Below are 12,690 nucleotides of genomic sequence, written 5' to 3'. Positions count from 1 at the left end.
AGTTGGATGTCATCCTAATTGTGGTTCCTTTATAGGTAATTCGCTGTGTTCTCTAGAAGCTTTTAATATTTTTTTCTTTTTCTGTTAATTATGACACTTTAATTATGATGTGTCTTGCTGTAGTCCTCTTTGGGTTCCCCTTTAATGGGAATTTCTGTATTTCGTGAACTTGTTTGACTTTTTTCTTCATCAGTTTAGGGAAGTTTTCAGCTATAATTTCTTCAAAGAAGTTCTTTATCCCTTGTTCTTTCTCTTCTCCTTCAGGAACCCTTATGATGCACATGTCATTTCTTTTCATATTATCACAATGCTCTCTTAGAGTTTTCTCAGACTTTTTGAGCCTCTTTTCATTCTGTTGCTCTACTATCGTGCTTTCATTTATCTTTTCCTCTAAATCACTGATTTGATCCTCTGCTTTATCCAGCCTTCTATTAATTCTTTCTAGTGCAGTCTCCATTTCTGATATTGTATCTGTCATTTATTTTAGTATTATTTTTTGTATCTGTCATTTATGACTGATTCTTTTTTATGATTTCAATGTCTTTTTTGATACTTGCTATCTCTTCATTTAGGTTCTCATTATATCTACCATTGTTGCTCTAAGATTGTTAAGCATCCTAAAAATCATTTTTTTATACTCTTCATCTGGTATTTTGGTTTCTTCGATCTCATTCAGTTCTTTTTCTGGGGATTTCTCTTGTTGATTCATTTGGGTGGCATTTCTCTGTCTTCTTATTTTGTCTATATATTAGACAGCACCATCTGACTTTGAAAATTTTGAGTGGTCATTATGAAGAAGATGGGCTCAGTGGTACTGTTCTCCAGGCCTTTTGTTTTCCTTGTTTTAGGAATGGTTCTTGAGAGTACTCTTTTTCCTCTTGTTGTATGTGAGTATTAGATGCAGTTAGTCTTTTTAAATGTAAACTTATCCCTTCAGGCTGGCTGGCTCTAAGGTTCAACCTTAATTATGTGTATTACACATTGTGCAATGTCTGTGCCATTGGGAATATTTATTCTCCACTGTGTCTGGTGCCTGTTAGACTGTACCTTTGTGTGTGTTGGTTGTGGAGGTAGCTGAGTCTAGGGTTGGTACTGTCAGCCACCCACTATTAGTAGTTTTGTCTCTAGTTCTTCTTGGGTTGGGATCAGCTTTTGTTTGTAACCTGCTGTGGAGTACAAGTCTGCAGCTACTGCACTCTTCATTGTTTGTGTCTGTGTTTTCTTCTTCTGGATACTGAGGGAGGGACCAACCTTTGTATGAAGAGAAGCTTCCTCCTGCTTAGAGATGACAACAAGTCCATAAAAACTCCAAGCTCTGTAATATTTGTTTCCACTTTTCAGCTGCTCCTCTTCCTCTTGCAGCTGCCTGGTCTTCCCACAGAGTCCTCTATAGTAAGACTGTAGTGTGGACTCAGACTGGCCTCACCCAACCAACCCCTCTACAGTTTGCACGCTTGGTGGTTTAGGGTAGATGAGGTCGTCAATACGTTTGTGGGACCCCCTACTTCAGGTGTCTCTTTTTCAGGAGCTCAGTACAGGAAATGTGGCTCCTACTTCAGAGCTTGATCCATCAGCCATTGCTGCATGCTCAAATTTTATTTCTCCACATCAAGGTGAGCAGTAGTTTCAGACTGATTGTGGCTAATAGTTCCCTCTGCAGTGGTTCTTTTAGCTACTGAGACCCCAGTCTCAGGGAGAAAGACTGAGAAAGTCCTTTCCTGGGGCTGATTGTGCCCCTCCAGAAGGTGGCAAAGCCCCTTGACCCAATCCAACAACAGACTAACAGGAACCCACATGTTAAATGCCCATGCCCCAAGCCTCTCTCCCTTTTCCCTGTGGAATCTAGCCTAGCAAAACAAAATATCCAGCACAGTTACCCAGGCTAGGTGACTTTGAAGCTATGCCCTATCCAATGCACTTGACCTGCTGTGCTGCTTTTGATCACAGAGAATGGAACTTGCCTTAGCTGGAACAGATGTGAGGTGCTTTTTCTTAGGTTCCCACTCCAGCAAGGGTTGTTAGCTTCTGAACCAATGTTTTCCACAGCTGGCCCCTGGATGTGCCAGCCCTGGGCCTCCCAAGTATGAATCCAGGGCAGACTAATGGGAAAAACAGCTTGTGACTGGCCCTCAGCAACCTTCTGGAACTCTAAACAATTCAGAGTTTGTGGCTGCATCTGCTGGGCCCAAGTGCACATGGAAATACCAAGCTGCACTTGTAGGCTAGGTTTTCCCCACACTGACCCTGGGGAAAATTCCGCTCAAAAGGTCAAATTTTCCTGAGTCTCATATTCTTCTTCCTGTTTGCTGGCTGTTTGCTGGGCTCAACTGCTCAAAAAACTTCTGCTAGAGTGTAGAGCCTGTGTCAACTTAGTGATAAGGAAGGATGGTGAGTGTGGCTCCACCTTTCGACCTCATGTCAGTCTGTCCAGACTTTCTTCACAGACTTCAGTAGGGTGAGGCCCCAGGAGTCTGGTGGGTGTGGTCTGATTGCCCATAATTTCAGCTGAGTCTCTTATGAAGTGGAAGAACCAGTTTTGGACTCCAGAGAGTGAGAGTGGGAGCTCTTGTCTCAACACCATAATACTGAGTCACTAATGCGCCCCCTGCTTCTTGGCCTTTCAAAATGGCCCATCACAATGACTGAGGTATGAGAGACCCTCAAGGGCAGAGCTGCTGCATTTCCCCAGGCTGATGACACTCAGAGGGGACTGCTCCACCCAAGAAAGATGGTGACTGCAGTATTGGAGGATAATTCAGCAGAGGGGTTCTGGTGGCCATCCCCCACACTCTTTTCCTGGGCCTCCAACTTTATACTCTCCTCCTGCAACTCCAGTCCTCTCAGCTGCCCCTTCCAGAGCCACAGATAAATGGCTGTGAAAGAAATTTTCTGCACGACACCTTTAAAACAGAGACTGCATCTGAGAGGTGTGCCTTTTTCTTGTAGGCGGAAACCCAGCTCTTTTCACAGCTAAATGCTGTTTGTGTGCCTCTTCTAGGCTCTGGGGCTCTAGCCTGGGGCTCTGGGCCTGGGGCTGAGGACCCACACCTCTCCAAGCAACTCACCACACAGTGTGAGTCCCTCCAGGCCACCACTCGCTCCTGACAGAGTTGTAGCTTTTTCCGCGTGTCCACCCTCCTACCAGTCTCGGTGATCCTTGGCTATAAACTCCTCTTAGTTTAGTCCAAAGGAACCTATATGATAAAAATATTGTTTTATTTCCTGTTGCTTCTTAGACTTGTCTCAGCCTTCTTGAGTCTCTTTTCTTTTTGTTGATTGTGTGCTTACATTTACCTTGTCCTCTTAATCTCTAATTAGATCCTCTGCTTCATCCAACTTGCTGTTGATTCTTTCTAGTTCAATCTTTATTTCCGATTTTGTATTTACCATTTCTGACTGATTCTTCTTTATGTTCTCAATGTCCTTTTTAATTTTCACTGAGTTACCATTATGAACATCTATATTTTTTCTTTTAGGTCCTTGAACATTCTAATAACCATTATTTTGAACTTTGTGTCTCATAGTTTGGTTAATTCCATTTTATTTAATTCTTTTTTTCTGGGGTTTTCTCTTGTTGATTTATTTGAGACATATTTCTCTGTTTGCCCATTTTGTCTGTGAATTACGTAGCTCTGAACTTACCCCCAACTTTATTGTGACATCCACTGGGCCACTGCCTGGTCATTTATTGTGACATCTTTATGAGGAAGGTGAGCTCAGTGTACTAACCTCCAGGCCACCTGGGCCCCTTGCTTTAAGAATGTTCCTTGAGTGTCATATTTACTCTTCTGTTGTGTGTGAGCCCTTAATACTGTTGTCCATTTTAGTCTGGCTGGCTCTAAGTGTCAATATTTAGTAGATGTTATGCAGTGTCTGTATTATGGGCTGTAGTTATTATCAGCAGGTTCTGGTTTCTGCCATCCACTACTGGCTGTGGTGGTTCTGGGTCCTTTTGGGTAGATTTTGGGTAAGGGTTAATATCAGACTTTGTTTATAACCCACTGTGAGCTACTTGTTTGTAGCTACTGCTCTATTTATTGTTTATGTCTGCATTTTCTTTGCCTAGTGTGTGTGGGAGGGACATACATGTGTATAAGGACCAGCTTCATCCTGCTTAGAGCTGACAGTAGTTTTATAAAAAAAGGCCTAAGTTTATTAAGATTTGCCTCTATTTTTCAGCTGCTCCACCTCCTCTTGGTATTCCTTCAGAATCATCTATAGAAAGACTATAAAGTAGGATCAGACTAACTTCACCTCTCCAACCTCTCCTCATGTTGTAAACTTAGTGGGATAAGGTGGCTGAGATCAGGATGACAACATTAGTGGGACCACCTAGTTGTAAAGTTTCTTGGTGTGGAGCTCAGTACAGGGAAAGTGGACCTTTTTCTAGAGCCTAATCATTCATCCACTGCTGGATACTCCAATTATACGTCTCTTCAGTGAGGTGAGGAGCAGGTTTAGATTAGATGAGGTTGACAGTCTCTTCTGCACAGGTTCCTTCAGCTGAGGAGCCCCAGTCTCAGGATAGAAGATTAAAAAAGTCTTTCACTAGGGCTGATTGTACCTCCCCAGAAGATGGCTAAACCCCTGAGCTGGTCCCAAAAATAGATACCAAGAAACTCACACTGTAAATGTCTGTGCTCTATGCCTCTCTTCCTTACTCCAGTGGAATGAATCTTAGCTGAAAAAGATATCTGGAATGTGGGATAACAGAATGTGAAGCTATACCTTGTCCAATGCATGTAAGCTGCTGTGGAGGTGCTGACCAAAGAAAGTGAAAATTGCCTCAGTTGTGTTTTGTGCCCAATAAACTCTCCCTTTGGATATGCTGCTAAAAATGTTAGTTGGATCTTCTTCTGATGTAGACTGTAGCTAGCCACTTGATGTGTTAGTTCTGGGTTCCTTAGAAGGTAACTTGGTGCAGACCAGTATAAAACATTGCCTTTTACTGCCCCTGAGCAACCTGTTTGGAAATATAAACAAACCAGAGTTTGTAGCTGCCTCTGCTGGACTTACGTGCACATGGAAGGACCAACCTGCACACTTAGGCTGCCTATTACTGGTATTGGGCTTTGGGGGTAAGTCAGCAAAAAGCCCAATGTTCCCTGAGAACCACCACTTGCTGCCTTTGTCTGCTGGATTTTGTTTGGCTTAGCCTATGCAAAAACCTCTGCTGCAATCTATAGGCTGGGGCATTCAGGGATTAAAAAAATTGATGAGGCCACCCCATGGTGCCAGGTGTCAGTCTGTCCTGAATTTCTTCATAGACCTCAGTAGGGTGTGGCCACTAAAATTCTAATGGTTGTGGCCTCTGAAACCCAGAGATTTTATATGCCCATAATTTGGACAGTTTCTACTGAATCTCCTGTAAGGCAGAATCACCAGCCATATTCTTGGGGAAAGTGGGGAGAAAATCTCCAGCCTCAATGCCAGACAACTCAGTTACTGTCATGACCCCTGATTCCTGACCAAGGTCACGTATTTCTTAGCAAGACAAAACCTCCACAGAATGGGTCAAGAGGGATTCCTGAGGGTGGGGTAGTTTGTTTTCCCCATTCTGATGCCACTTGGAGGGGATTGTTCCAGCCAAGAAAGATGATGACTAAAGTATTAGTTAATGACTCAACACAGTTGTTCCAGAGGTTGTCTCCCACTGTGTCTTTCCCTGACCTGCTATTTCATATTCTCTTTATGCAACTCTAAGCCTCTCAGGCCTCCCTGTTCTGGGGCCCAAGGTAAGTGGCTGTGAACAAGATTTTCTGTTTTGGCCCTTTAAGAAGGTCGCTATGTCTCTGCGATTGTTCATCTCTTTCTTGCAGAAAGAAATATTTTGTCTTTTTATTGCCAATGCTATGTGGGCAGCTCTTCTAGTCTCCAGTGCTTTAGGCTGGGATATCATATTTGGGGTTTAGGATCCACACCTCTCAGGAAGCCTTCCTACAGCTGATATGTTTCTCCAGACCCTCAGCTGACACAAACTCCTGGGTTCATGGACAGCTATTTTTTGCATCTCTGCCCTTCCTACCTGTCTCAGTGTGGCTTCTTCTATAACTTCTCAGTTATAAACTCCTCTTCAACTAGTCTTAAGTTGGTTTTACAAGGTCATTGTTTTTAAATTAAGTGGTAAGTCCAGTTCGGCCTTGGGAAGTGGCAACTGGAACATCTACCTACTTCATCACTGTCGTGGAATTATCTTCTTTGACTTGTTTTTGTTTTGAAGTGTATTTGATCTGACATAAATATTGTTACTGCAGCTTTCTTTTAATTTCTCTTTGTATGTAATATGTTTTTGCATCCCTTCACTTTTACTCTCTATGTGTGTTTTAATGAGATGTGACTCTCTTGTAGCAGTATATTTATGGATTATGGTTTTAAATCTATTTTGTCACTCTATATCTTTTCATTGGAGTATTTAGTCCATTTACATTTAAGGAAATTATTGATAGATATGTGTTTCTTGCCATCTTGATAATTTCTTTTTTGTTGTTTTTATTATTCTTTGCTTTCTTTTTTCTCTTGATCACTTAGTGGTATTTTCTAAAGTTTTGATTGGATTGCTCTGGCCTGTTGGCTTAGTGGTAGAACATCAACCAGTGTGTGGACATCCCAGGTTCAATTCCCAGTCAGACCACACAGGGAAAGTGACAGTCTTCTTCCCCACCTCTCCCCATCTCTTTTCTTTCTCTTTTTCTCTCCACTCCTCCTGCAGCCATGACTTGAGTATTTTGAGCTCATTATCTGGGGTGTTGAAGATGGCCACCTGGAGCCTCTGCCTCAGGTGCTAAAAATAGCTCAGTTGTGAGCATGGCCCAAGATGGGCAGAACTTTGACCCCAAACAGGGTTTTCAGGTGGATCTCAGTCAGGGCACAAGTAGGAGTCTGTCTCTCTATTTCCCCTCCCTCACTTGAAAGAAAATAATAATAAAATTTTGATTAAATTGTTTTCTAATTATTTTTTGTTTATTTTTGTATGTTTTTGGATCTCGTAAGGTTCACATATATCCGTCTATATCTAAAGCAGTCTATTTTAAGCTGATAGGTATGTAAGTTCAATTATACTCTAACAATATTGCATTTTTATGTCCCCTCTCCTGTTTATATTTTTGATGTCATGTTTTATTTTTTTTTGTGTGTATTATCTGATTATTTATTGCTATAGTTAATTTTGCTACTATTGTTTTTTAACTTTTTCATTACCTTTTAAAACATTTCTCTTAATTTATTGCATTTAGAAAGGGTGAGAGTGTGAGAGAGAAGAACATAAATTTGTTGGTTCACTTATTTATGCATTCATTGGTTAATTTTTTTATGTGCCCTGATGGGGGATTAAACCTGCAAACATGGCATATACCAAGAATGTTCTAACCAACTGAACTACTAGGATAGGGTCTTTTATTAACTTTTTTTAAAGTGGTTTATTTACTGTAATTTTTGTATATTTTCCTTTACAGTGAGATTTTTTCCTTTTCTTATTTCTAGTTATGCCTATTCTTTTCTGCATAAAGAAGATTCATGAACATTTTCTGTAATGTTTCTTTACTGGTGGTGAAAATCTTTAGGTTTATCTTATCTACAATAGGAAACTCTTTATCTCTCCTTCAATCTTAAATGCTAATCTTGATGGATAAAGTATTCTAAATCATAGATTCCTTTCTTGGAACACTTTAAATATCTCCTGCCACTCCCTTCTGGCTTGTTTTGGAGAAATAAGCTGAGACCCTGATGGAGTGTCTCCTCTATGTTCCTTATATTTTTATTCTTACTGCTATTAATATTGAATCATCCTGAACTTTTGTCCTTTAAATTAGAATATATTTTGGTTTTTGTCTGTTTGGGTTAAACTTCATTGGAACTCTCTGTGCTTCCTGGACCTCAATGTTTCCTTCACTAGACTAGAAAAGTTTTCAGGTATTATTTTTTAAATATTCCATCTGCCCTTTTCCCTCTCCCTTTTGCTTCTGAAATCTCTAATGTTAGGAAACTTGATGTTATCCCAGAGATTTATTATACTATCCTTCTTTTTTTGTGACAGAGACAGAGAGAGACAGAGAAAGGTACAGATAGGGACAGACATAAAGGAAGGGAGAGAGATAAAAATAATCAATTCTCCATTGTGGTTTCTTAGTCTCCTTAGTGTTTAATCGATTGCTTTCTCATATATACCTCGACTTGTGGGCTACAACAGACCGAGTGACAGCTTGCACAAGGCAGCAAACTTGGGCTCAAGTTGGTGAGCCTTGTTCAACCAGATGAGCCTGAGCTCAAGCTGGCAACCTCAGGTTTTAAATCTGGGTTCTTCACCTCTCAGTTCAATGCTCTGTCTACTGTGTCACCACCTGGTCAGGCTATTCTCATTTTTTTTTTAATTTAGAAATTAAACTTAATGTAGTGACATTGCTGAAAAAGAATATATAAGTTTCAGGTAATCATCTCTACACATTTTGAACTGTTTATTGCGTTGTGGGACCATCACCCAAAGTCAAATTATTTTCCATCCCCGTATATTTGTCCTCCTCCCCCTTCTCCAGTTTTTTCCTTATGAATGAGAAGAGGGGAGACAGAGAAACAAATTTATGCATGCACGTTAATGGGGATCTAGCTGGCAACCACTGTCTGTGGTGGATGCTGGAATCAACCAAGCTATCAGTGCCTGAGGCTGACATCCAAACCAACCAAGCCATACTCAGTACCTAGCATCAATGGTTAGACCATCAAGCCACTGGCCACAAGAAGGGAAGAAAGAGAGAAGTGGGAGATGGAGGGGAAGAATGAGAGAAGTGGGAGATGGAGGGGAAGAAAAGGAGAAATTTCCTTTTCATGTGTGCTCCAATTGTGAATTGAACTTGGATTGTCCACACACCAAGCCAAAGCTCTATCCCCACTGAGACAATCAACCAGGACCATATTTGTCCCCCTTTACCTCTTTCCCTGAAATCTTCCTCCTGGTAATTACTTCATTTTTATCTAGGTTCATGAGACTCAGTTCTATATCTCACCTATGTGTGAAATCAAACAGAACTTAGCTTTTTCTGATTTATTTCACTTAGTATAATATTCTAAAGGTCCATTCATGTTGTTATAAATAGCAACATATCTTCCTTTATAAAGGCTGAATAGTATTCCATTATATAGATATGCCACTTCTTTTTTTATCCTGTATTTTTAATTCTCTATTGAGGGAAACTTTGGTTGTTTCTATGTTTTGGCCATCGTGAATAATACTGTGATGAACATAATGTTACATGTGTCTTTGCGTACCAGCATTTTTGAATTTTGGGGATAGTCAGTTGTAAAGCCAGTAGCCAGGACTACCATCACAGCAGCCTGGCCCATGCAGGTTCGCATTGGATTCGGACAGTCGGTAAAGAAACAACGGAGCCAAAAACTGATGGGCCATTATCTTTAATCCTAGCTTGCACCCGGCAGGCAAGTAAAAGCACACACTGGGCTCCAAAACCCACTCACATTCAGCGCTCACAAAGCTACTGACTTATCCAAGTTTCCTAGAATCAAAGGTTTCTAGCTCACCAGACTTATTCACCTCTGTTCCCCATCTCCTTCCTTCTCCCTGCACAAACTCTGCACTAACTGGCTTCTCACTCAACACTCTGCCATCTTGGCTGCTTCTCCTGGCCTCCTCCATGTGGCCTTTCTCTGCTCTCCTCTCTGCTCTCTCCTCTAATGATAATCTCAGGAACCAAGAGAGCAAGCTCCCATTCTGCCCCCATTTTATAGTGTAGATTCATGACCCTTAATCCAATATACAAAACAGGGAAGTCTCTAATACAAAGTCACTTCTCTGAGGCATGATTGGATTGTACCACCCCACATCAAAAAGGGTGGGAAAGGCTTAGTCCTAAAACCAAGCCCCAGGCTACAAGGATTCTGCCTGCCCACAGCCCGCCCACAACACACATTAATATCACCTGGGTGACGGCCTCCACTTTATCTGCCCAACATCAGTAAAGGAATTTCTGGATGATATGGTAATTCTATTCTTAATCTTTTGAAGAAAACCATACTGTCTTCCATAATGACTGTACCAATTTACATTCCCACCTGAAATGAATGAAGGTTCCTTTCTATAAAGCTTGTCCAATACTGTTATTACCTGTCTTATTGATAATTGCCAAACTAACAGGTGTGGGATGATTTCTCACTGTAGTTTGATTTGCATTTCTCTAATAGCTAGCAAAGATTAACATCTTTTCATATATCTATTTTTTGTTTGTATGTCTTCATGAGACAAGTTCCTATATAAGTATTCTCACCATTTTAAATTTGATTGCTTGTTGGTTCCTGAGCTTTGTGAGTTGTTCATATATTTTGTATCATAAGCCCTTACTAAAGCTGTTGTTTGTAAATTATTTTCTATTTGATTGGCTTTTTTTTTCATTTTGTTGTTGATTTCTTCTGCTTTTCAGAAGTTTTTAATATAATTTAGTTTCATTTACTTATTTTTGCCTTTACTACCCTTGCATTTGAGGTCAAATTCATAAAATATTCTCTATGGCCAACGTACATAAGTTCAGTGCCTATGTTTTATTCTATATAACTTATTGTTTTAGATATTATATTTAGGACTTTGATCCTTTTTTCTTGTGACAGGGACAGATAGAGACAGACAGACCGGAAGGAAGAGAGATGAGAAACATCACTTCTTTGTTGCGGCACCTTAGTTGTTCATCAATTGCTTTCTCATATGTGCCTTGACCAGGGGGCTACAACAGAGTGCTCAAGCCAACAAACTTTGGCTCAAGCTAGCAATCTGGGCGTTTTGAACCTGGGTCTTCCATATCCCAGTTCTACACTCTATCCACTGTGCCTGTCTGGTCAGGCTTTGATCCATTTTGAATTAATTTTTGTGCAGGGGGAAAAAATGTAGTCAATTTTATTTTTTGTCATGTGCCCTTCCCATTTTCCCATCAACATTTATTGAAGAGGTTTTCTTTTCTCCATTGTTTTTGGCTCCTTTGTCAAAGACTTGTCATATATATGTGGTTTTAATTCTGGGGTCTCAATTATGCTCCACTGGTCTATTGTTTGTTTTTCTGCCAAGCCATGCTGTTTTGATTATTGTAGCTCTGTACTATAATTTGAAGTCAGATAGTGTGATACCTCTGGCTTCACTCTTTTTTCTCAGGGCTGATTTGTTTATTCAGTGTCTTTCATAGTTCTATACAAATTTGCTAATTTTTTCTACTTAAAAAAGTGTTGGGAGTTTAATAAGAATTGCATTAAATTTATATATCGCTTTGGGAGATATGACCACTTTAACTATGTTGGTTCTTCTGATTAATGAATGTGAAATAATTTTAAATTTCATTTTGTCTTTTTCAAATTATTTCAATAATTATTTGTAATTTTTTATTATATCAGAAAATATTTATTAGCATTAGAGAAGTATATTATAATTACTTCCTGAAATAAAAAAAAATCTAGAAATAGAAGTCAATTTACTATTAATATAAAAAAATCAAAGTAGTGTTTTGCTCCATCCAGAAAGGTTATATAGATGATATAAATAGAAGAAAATATTTGAGGCACATGAGACCAAATATTTTTACCCTGAAGATTTTTGAATATGGGAATACAATAATCATTCTGAGCTTCCTCTTACATCCTTACTCTCAGTAAAGTTTCTTTCCACATTTTCTGTATTGGCAGAGTAGAAAAAAAGAACTTACACTTATTGGGGGCTTATACTGGACCAGTCTCTTATAGAGGGTAACATTATTTAAGTCAATCATTTCAATAATTTTTTGAGATAGACTTTCACAAAAAAATTTTGGAAATTTTAAGAGTTTGAAAAAATAATAAACCTTAATAGAAAAACCAAGTCTCTAGATTCACAAATCCAGAAAAGAATTCACTAGAACACATGTTTTTGCAAGTCTCCTGATTATTATTAGTAATATCCACACAGATGTTTTCTAAAGCTTTCTCCGACTCTAAACCTTGATGGTTGGAAGAGTTTTTCAATTTCTTTGTTTTTTAGTTAGTGACCTTACTAGACTTGGACTTTATCTTTCTCTTTCTCTGGTATTTATATACTCTATAGTCCAAATATTGAATGGTGACATATATTGGAGGGGGATGGAGAATGAGTAAAATGAAAACACTTTTGAGACAATGCAGTGTTAGGCAGACCTGGGTCTCATTACAGAATATTATTTCTCATTATGGGATATTAGAAGGTTACCTAACCACTATAGACCTCTTTTTTTCTATCTATAAAATGAAGATAATGACCTTTCATAACATTATTAGTAATAATTAAATAATATATATATTGGTTCACCCTACATAGCTTCCCTTCTTCCTTCCTTCCTTCATTCCTCCCTCCCTCCTTCCCTCCCTCCCTCCCTCCCTCCCTCCTTCCCTTTTCTTTCTCTCTTTCTTTCTTTCTTTCTTTCTTTCTTTCTTTCTTTCTTCCTTCCTTCCTTCCTTCCTTCCTTCCTTCCTTCCTTCCTTCCTTCCTTCCTTCCTTCCTCCCTCTTTCCCTCCCTCCCTCCCTTCTCTCTTTCTTTCTTTCTTTCTTTCTTTCTTTCTTTCTTTCTTTCTTTCTTTCTTTCTTTCTTTCTTTCTTTCTTTTTTATTCAGTGAGAAGAGAAGAGGCAGAGTGACAGACTCCCACATGCACCCTGAACTGGAATCCACCCAGGAAGCCATGCAATACTCTGCCCATCT

This window comes from Saccopteryx leptura, chromosome X (assembly GCF_036850995.1).
Source record: "Saccopteryx leptura isolate mSacLep1 chromosome X, mSacLep1_pri_phased_curated, whole genome shotgun sequence".
Classification (NCBI taxonomy): Eukaryota; Metazoa; Chordata; class Mammalia; order Chiroptera; family Emballonuridae; genus Saccopteryx; species Saccopteryx leptura.
This window is presented reverse-complemented; position numbering follows the sequence as displayed.